Here is a 9,510-nt window from a genome sequence, read left to right as displayed (position 1 = left end):
AGTCTGCAATTTATCCCATCATATAAAGCATAAAAAGAAGTTTAATTTGACACCTAATTCACTTTCATATCGTCAGTATTAAAAAAGTTATGGCCATTTTCACACTCGGAAATTAGCATCTTGCATTGACATGGACTTAACACAAAAGCTGTGATCGAGGACAGTCAAAAGCCCATAACTTTCTTAAAAATTAAGAGAACTGAATGAAATTTTCAGTTATTATAGACTGAGGCATTCTGAAACAAATATAAAACATCTTACTTGGATGACCTAAAATTAAAGCATCTAATTAGTTAATTACCTAATTGTAGCTAATTACAAAATTGACCGTTGTGACGGAAATAGTAATAAACACCCAGACTGCCTTGAAAATTCAAAAATGTGATATTCTCAAGATCAGAGCTTTAATATTATTGTATTATATGCTGTAAATCCCTAACAGATAAGTAAATTAATTACAATTTCTAGCAATAGAACAAGTCTTTATGGAGAAGATCAGTTGCTAGCTGGTACATTGGCATATCATAATCAGTAGCATCATCATACTCCTCAGATTGTAACCAATAAACAACTCTGTACACCTTGTTTTTCCTCAACTTTTCAATTTTCGCATTGTAAACTACAAGTTTTTTGCTCTTCAAACAACGCATGACATGCCTTTCTACCCACTACTTTCCCATTAAGAATGTCCTGTAGATTCTATTTCTTAAGAAAAGGATATATTTTTTAAATATCCTAAGTATCCAAATAACAAACTAATCCCATTCACACAAGAATTCACAATATAACATGATTTTTAAAATTTCAGAATGAATTTATATGCCGGATGGAAGGAATTTGATGTTTAATTCCCATAAATTAATCTAGAAACATCCACTCAATATAATCAACGTTTTAATTTTTTTGCACAATACATGGGATTTTCCAGTGTATGAGGACGTACACTCCATTGAGGATAAATGGGGATCCTGTGGATAGGGTGAACTGTTTTAAATATCTGGGAGTCCATATCTCCGAGGATATGACATGGGCATCACACGCCTCAGCACTCGTGAGTAAGGCAAGGCAGCGCCTTTACCACCTCAGGCAATTGAGGAAATTCAGAGTGTCTCTGAGGATCCTCCAGTGCTTCTACGCAGCGGCGGTGGAAAGCATCTTGTCCGGGAACATTACCATCTGGTTTGGGAATTGCTCTGCCAAGGACAAGAAGGCTCTGCAGAGAGTAGTGCGTTCGGCCGAACGCACTATGGGAACTTCACTCGCCCCCCCTGCAGGAACTATATTGGAGGTGCAACTCCAGAGCAAATAAAATCATGGGAGACCCCTTCCACCCCTGCAACAGACTGTTCCAGCTGCTACGGCCAGGCAAACGCCTCCGTTGCCATGCGGTGAGAACGGAGAGGTTGAGAAGGAGTTTCTTCCCAGAAGCAATTCGGACTGTAAACGCCTATCTCACCAGGGACTAACTCTACTGAATGTTTTTCAGTATGTAAAAGAATATGTGTGTTATGATTGTGTTTATAATTTGTTTGGTTGTTTTGTTGTTTGTCTTTTGCACAAAAGTCCGCGAGCATTGCCACTTTCATTTCACTGCACATCTCGTATGTGTATGTGACAAATAAACTTGACTTGACGACTTGACTTGGGACTAAAACAGATATTTAGTATAAAAATATTGACTATGGGTAGACATTAACACAAAATTTAGGCGATTTAGATGCTCTTATGACATGATTGTCCAAACAAAAGAGCATTTAAATCATCTTGCAAGTGGATTTTTCTGGAACGCGATCGATTGGAACGTTGCATTTGCGATGAATTTGAACCCCATATTGGCAGGAAAAACACTTCCATTTCGTATGGGGCCCAAATCACATTTTCGCAATGTAAAATTTGATTAAAGCCATCCCAAGAAGCAAGTTTATATGTAAAATAAACGACTTACCCGGTGTTTTGTCCCGTTCATGTGATCGTCATGTTGTAGGCATGGAGGGCGTTCGAAGTCGCTTTTTATTTTTATCAAATCATTAAATTGTCTCGCGATTAACAAAAAAACCCCCAAAAAAATTGGGAACGGAAGTCCGATTTTTCTTCATCAGCTGGCAGTCCGAGGAAGTCCGCCTCCAACAGGCAGAAGAAAACGGCATTTTAATCCCGCCCCCCCCCCTCAAAGGCGCCAAAGTCGCGAACACGGCCAGTGGCATAACTGCAGCGCTGCTGAAGATAAGTTGTGTACTTTGCTATATTTATACCTCACGCTGCCTCGGCAAGGCCAGCAGCATAATCAAGGACGTCGCACCCTGGCAACTCCCCCTTCTCCCCTCTCCCCTCTCCCATCGGGCAAAAGGTATAGAAATGTGAAAACGCACACCTCCAGGTTCAGAGACAGTTTCTTCACAGCTGTTATCAGGCAACTGAATCATCCTACCACAACCAGAGAGCAGTGCTGAACTACTATCTACCTCAATGGTAGTCTGTCACAGAGGCCGACGTCAGGAAATCCTTCAGAGGGGTAAACCCTCGAAAAGCGCCTGGACCTGATGGTAAACCCGGTTGTGTTCTAAAAACTTGTGCGGACCAACTGGCTGGAGCGTTTACGGACATTTTCAACCTCTCACTTCTGAGGTCTGAGGCCCCCACCTGCTTTAAAAGGGCATCAATTATACCAGTGCCCAAGAAGAGCAAGGTGACATGCCTCAATGACTATCAACCAGTGGCACTAACGCCTGTGGTGATGAAATGCTTTGAGAGGTTGATAATGGCGCAAATCAACCCCTACCTCGACAAAAACCTGGACCCACTGCAGTTCGCTTACCGCCACAACTGATCAACGGTGGATGCAATCTCGCTGGCCCTCCACTCCGCTCTGGACCACTTGGACAACAAAAACTCATATGTCAGGCTGTTATTCACTGATTATAGCTCGGCATTTAACACAATCATCCCCTCCAAGCTGGTTACCAAACTCGCAGAACTGGGTCTCTGCGCATCCCTGCAATTGGATCCTCGACTTCCTCATTCACAGACCACAGTCTGTTCGTATTGGTGGAAATGTGTCAGCCTCGACAACAATCAGCACGGGAGCACCTCAAGGCTGCGTGCGCAGCCCCCTGCTGTACTCACTCTATACTCATGACTGCGTAGCTGGTCATAGTGCGAACTCCATCATCAAGTTCGCTGACGACACCACTGTTGCGGGATGGATCACTGATGGGGGTGAGTCAGAGTATAGAAAAGAGATCGAGCAACTGTCCATATGGTGCCAGCGCAATAACCTGGCCCTCAACACCAGCAAACCCAAGGAACTGATTGTGGACTTTGGAAGGAATAGGATGGGGACCCACAGTCACGTTCATATCAACAGGTTGGGTCGATGGTTGAAAAGGTCAAGAGCTTCAAATTCCTGGGCGTGCACATCTCTGAAGATCTCTCCTGGTCCGAGAACACTGATGCTAATATTAAGAAAGCACATCAGCGCCTCTACTTCCTGAGATTACAGAGAGTTGCTTTGTCAAGGAGGACTCTCTCTCACTTCTACAGGTGCACAGTAGAGAGCATGTTGACCGGTTACATCGTGGCTTGGTTCGGCAACTTGAGCGCCCTGGAGAAGAAAAGACTACAAAAAGTAATAAACACTGCCCAGTCCATCATCGGCTCTGACCTCCCTTCCATCGAGGGGATCTATCGCAGTCGCTGCCTCAAAAAGGCTGGCAGCATCATCAAGGACCCACATCATCCTGGCCACACACTCATCTGCCCGCTACCTTCAGGTAGAGATGCAGGAGCCTGAAGACTGCAACGTCGAGGTTCAGGAATAGTTACTTCCCCACAGCCATCAGGTTATTAAACTTGGCTCGGACAAAACTCTGAACATTAATAACCCATTATCTGTTATTTGCAATTTATCAGTTTATTTATTCATGTGTGTATATATTTATATAATGATATATGGAAACACTGATCTGTTCTGTAATCATGCCTACTATGTTCTGTTGTGCTGAAGCAAAGCACAAATTTCATTGTCCTATCAGGGACGCATGACAATAAACTCTCTTGAATCTTGAATTGGTGACCCTTGGACTATCCTTGATCGGACTTTGCTGGTGTAGGGGTTTTTGCGTTTCCCTTTATTTCCCTTCGGGCCCAACTGCCCGAGTTATTCTCTCCCTTGTCAGAGGGTCAAACGGCCACCACTCCACTCGAGCGGTTTCCAAGAGAGAGAATACAACAAAAGGGATTCCCCTAGGCTCTAGACCTCGGAATTATGGTGGGATATGATAAAAGGTTGAATTGACCAGAGTGTGCTGATGAGGGAAAACAGAAACCAAGATGGACTCAAAGCAAGTCTAAAATTTACAGGCTTTATTAAACAATGAGAAATCGAATCTCACCAACACTACATAATACGTGGCTAAACTTATACTTTATACTAAGACTATGGACGAAAAACTATTGGGCACATCGTAAAACTTACTTTACACAATTTTACCTGCAAGTATACTCCCCCCCCCCCTTTATCTCAACAATGCTATCCTATTTCGGGAATTTCACCAGGTCACTGGGGTACTTATAGTTGGGCTCACGAGCCGAGAGTTAAAGTTGGGCTCACGAGCCGTCCAGCAGGGCAGAAAGAGAGAGAGTTCTGGCTTGACTCCTGTTTTTATACCTGAGCTTACTTTGAAACCCCCAGGTGGTCCTCTGGATGAAAAGGGTTCTTTTGATGATTCCCAGTTTCGATCTGGTATGAACAATAGGCTTCCGATGATAAGGGGTTTGCTGATGTCATGATCCCTCAGCCTGATCGTTATCCCATCGCCTGGACGGGCTCCTATTGTCTCGATGGATGGGTCATCCAAGATGGTGATTGAGCTTGCTGCTGGCCTGTTTACCACCATCTGCTAAGACTTGGTTCCTTCCTTTGTGTATCCAAGATAATCTCGTTATCTCCGTCTCAGCCTTTCCTGTCCACCCCAATTCGCACAGTTGTTTGATGCCAAAGTCCACAGGCCAGACAGATTGGTGGTTTGGGGGTTTTTCCGTTGCAGCCAGCAAATTTGTTTGTTTTTAAAAATGTCCATGTCCTTATCCGAGTTCTTCCATGATTTTGGAGGATTTGCCCCAATAACACACTGGTTTTACCTTGCACTAAACCTTATTTCCTTACCATGTATCTATACACTGTAAATGTCTCAATTGTAATCATGTATTGTCTTTGCTGATTGGATAGCATGCAACAAAAGCTTTTACATAGAAACATAGAAAATAGGTGCAGGAGTAGGCCATTCGGCCCTTCGAGCCTGCACCGCCATTCAATATGATCATGGCTGATCATCCACCTCAGTATCCCGTACCTGCCTTCTCTCCATACCCCCTGATCCCCTTAGCCACAAGGGCCACATCTAAATCCCTCTTAAATATAGCCAATGAACTGGCCTCAACTACCCTCTGTGGCAGAGAGTTCCAGAGATTCACCACTCTCTGTGTGAAAGAAGTTCTTCTCATCTCGGTTTTAAAGGATTTCCCCCTATCCTTAAGCTGTGACCCCTTGTCCTGGACTTCCCTAACATCGGGAACAATCTTCCTGCATCTAGCCTGTCCAACCCCTTAAGAATTTTGTAAGTTTCTATAAGATCCCCTCTCAATCTCCTAAATTCTAGAGAGTATAAACCAAGTCTATCCAGTCTTTCTTCGTAAGACAGTCCTGACATCCCAGGAATCAGTCTGGTGAACCGTCTCTGCACTCCCTCTATGGCAATAATATCCTTCCTCAGATTTGGAGACCAAAACTGTACGCAATACTCCAGGTGTCGTCTCACCAAGACCCTGTACAACTGCAGTAGAACCTCCCTGCTCCTATACTCAAATCCTTTTGCAATGAAAGCTAACATACCATTCGCTTTCTTTACTGCCTGCTGCACCTGCATGCCTACCTTCAATGACTGGTGTACCATGCACCCAGGTCTCGCTGCATCTCCCCCTTTCCCAATCGGCCACCATTTAGATAATAGTCTGCTTTCCCGTTTTTGCCACCAAAATGGATAACCTCACATGTATCCACATTATACTGCATCTGCCAAACATTTGCCCACTCACCCAGCCTATCCAAGTCACCTTACAGTCTCCTAGCATCCTCCTCACAGCTAACACTGCCCCCCAGCTTAGTGTCATCCGCAAACTTGGAGATATTGCCTTCAATTCCCTCATCCAGATCATTAATATATATTGTAAATAGCTGGGGTCCCAGCACTGAGCCTTGCGGTACCCCACTAGTCACTGCCTGCCATTGTGAAAAGGACCCGTTTACTCCTACTCTTTGCTTCCTGTTTGCCAGCCAGTTCTCTATCCACATCAATACTGAACCCCCAATGCCTTGTGCTTTAAGTTTGTATACTAATCTCTTATGTGGGACCTTGTCGAAAGCCTTCTGGAAGTCCAGATACACCACATCCACTGGTTTCTCCCCTATCCACGCTACTAGTTACATCCTCGAAAAATTCTATAAGATTCGTCAGACATGATTTACCTTTCGGAAATCCATGCTGACTTTGTCCAATGATTTCACCACTTTCCAAATGTGCTGCTATCCCATCTTTAATAACTGACTCTAGCAGTTTCCCCACTACCGATGTTAGACTAACTGGTCTGTAATTCCCCATTTTCTCTCTCCCTCCCTTCTTAAAAAGTGGGGTTACGTTTGCTACCTGCCATTCTTCAGGAACTACTCCAGAATCTAAAGAGTTTTGAAAGATTATCACTAATGCATCCACTTTTTCTGGGGCTACTTCCTTAAGTACTCTGGGATGCAGCCTATCTGGCCCTGGGGATTTATCGGCCTTTAATCCATTCAATTTACCCAACACCACTTCCCGGCTAACCTGGATTTCACTCAATTCCTCCAACTTCTTTGACCCGCGGTCCCCTGCTATTTCCGGCAAATTATTTATGTCTTCCTTAGTGAAGACGGAACCAAAGTAGTTATTCAATTGGTCCGCCATATCCTTGTTCCCCATGATCAACTCACCTGTTTCTGACTGCAAGGGACCTACATTTGTTTTAACTAATCTCTTTCTTTTCACATATCTATAAAAACATTTGCAGTCAGTTTTTATGTTCCCTGCCAGTTTTCTTTCATAATCTATTTTTCCTTTCCTAATTAAGCCCTTTGTCCTCCTCTGCTGGTCTTTGAATTTCTCCCAGTCCTCCGGTATGCTGCTTTTTCTGGCTAATTTGTATCATCCTTCGCTTTGATACTATCCCTGATTTCCCTTGTTATCCATGGATGTACTCCCTTCCCTGATTTATTCTTTTGCCAAACTGGTATGAACAATTTTTGTAGTTCATCCATGCAGCCTTTAAATGTCTTCCATTGCATATCCACCGTCAACCCTTTTAGAATTAATTGCCAGTCAATCTTGGCCAATTCACGTCTCATACCCTCAAAGTTACCTTTCTTTCAAGTTCAGAACCATTGTTTCTGAATTAACAATGTCACTCTCCATCCTAATGAAGAACTCAACCATATTATGGTCACTCTTGCCCAAGGGGGCACGTACAACAAGATTGCTAACTAACCCTCCCTCATTACTCAATACCCAGTCTAAAATAGCCTGCTCTCTCGTTGGTTCCTCTACATGTTGATTTAGATAACTAATCCGCATACATTCCAAGAAATCCTCTGTACATCTCAGAAAAGGGGATGTATTGTATGCTTAGCCTGGATAGCATGAGAGCAGAGCCCGGGGGCAGATACTTTGAGTGGAGATTCCTGCCTTAGAACACGGCAGCATGGCGGCGTAGTGGTAGAGCTACTGCCTTACAGCGCCAGCCCCAGCCCAGGTATGATCCTGACTACGGGTGCTTGCCTGTATTGAGTTTGTACGTTCTCCCCATGACCTGCGTGGGGTTTCTCCGAGACCTTTGGTTTCCTCCCACACTCCAAAGACATATAGCACAGGTTTGTAGGTTAATTGGCTTGGTATAAATGCATTAAAAAGTCCCCAGTGTGTGTAGGATAGTGTTAATGTGCGGGGATCGCTGGTCGGTGAAGATCTGATGGGCCAAAGGACCTGTTTCCGTGCTGTATCTCCAAACTAAATTAAACTAAACATAGAACACAGCGTAGAAACAGGCCCACAGCCCACAATTTAATGCCGAATGTGATGCCAACATGATGCCAAGTCTGATGAAGCGTCCCAATGGGGAAGGGCACAGTGGCGCAGTGGTATAGTTGCTGCCTCACAGTGCCAGAGACCCAAGTTTGATTACTGACCTCGGATGCGGTCAGCGTCGATTTGAAACTGAAAAGTGGTGGGAACAGGGAGGAAGCAGTACACCAGTGCCATCTTTCAATGGACTACATTGCCATATCTGCTCGTTGTGGTGAAGTAAATGAGTAATTTGTGTCTATTTAAAGGAGGCAAAAGGTGTACTGGAAAAGAAAAGTATTTCAACAAGAACAGCACCAAAATGGAAGAAATGATGAGAATACAGTCGTCAAGTCAAGAGTGTTTTATTGTCATATGTCCCAAATAGAACAATGAAATTCTTACGTGCTGCAGCACAACAGAACATGTAAACATAGTATGATATGACAAACGAGAGAGAGAAAGGAAAAGCTCAGTGTATATATGCACATACTCACCTTACCCATATATACGGTGTGTATATGTATATATATATATGTGTGTGTATGTGTATGCCTCTCTCAGTGTAATCAGCGTTGCGGGGGAACAGTTCTGGCTCCTAGCTACGGGTGCTTGTTTGGTCGGTGGGGGCGTTGCAATGGTGGCAGCCCTGTCAGCAGCGCATTAGTTATTTTCAACTTTTTTTATTTTTGTAGTATGTTTTAAAGTATGTTTTTAATGTTTCTTTGTGTGTTTTGTGTGGGGGGGGGTGAGGGGGAAACCGTTTTGGACGCCTCCTCCAAGGAGAGGCGACTTTTTCCAGGTCGCTTCCCCCGTGGCCTAACAGCGAGGATCGGCGCGGCCTTTCCTGGAGACGCGCCCGGGGCTCGGGGCTCCGGCGGCGGGTGCAGCGTGGACTGTCAATGCGGAGCGGGCGAGCCCTCGCTGGGGCTCGCTGGAGGAGAGCGCTCCGTTTCGTTGGCCCGCAGCAGCCGGCAGCCTGAAGCCGCGGTCTGCAGAGCTCCAGCTGGCGCGGCGTCTACAGCCCGGGATCCCTCGGGGGGGACCCGGGGTAAGAAAAAGCCATCACTGCCGGCCCGCGGCCATCTTCTACCGCGGGTGCGTTATGGACTTAACATCACCCCTGGAGGGGAGCTTCTACCGCCGGCCCTGCGTTCTGCGGTGCTTCTGGCTGCGGCGTGGAGGGAACTTTAAATCTTCGGCCGCCGGCCTGCGGCCTACACCAACTTAAAGCCACGATCTCCGGTGGGGAAGAGCCGACTCTGGACTTACCTGGATTCGTACCTTGTCCTTACCATCTGGACGCCCGCAGCGGCAGCTGCGGAGGGTTGAGGTCCCGACCACGGGGGGAAATGGAGGAGGACTG

Source organism: Leucoraja erinacea, chromosome 29 (assembly GCF_028641065.1).
Source record: "Leucoraja erinacea ecotype New England chromosome 29, Leri_hhj_1, whole genome shotgun sequence".
Taxonomy (NCBI): Eukaryota; Metazoa; Chordata; class Chondrichthyes; order Rajiformes; family Rajidae; genus Leucoraja; species Leucoraja erinaceus.
Note: the sequence above shows the minus strand (reverse complement) of the source record.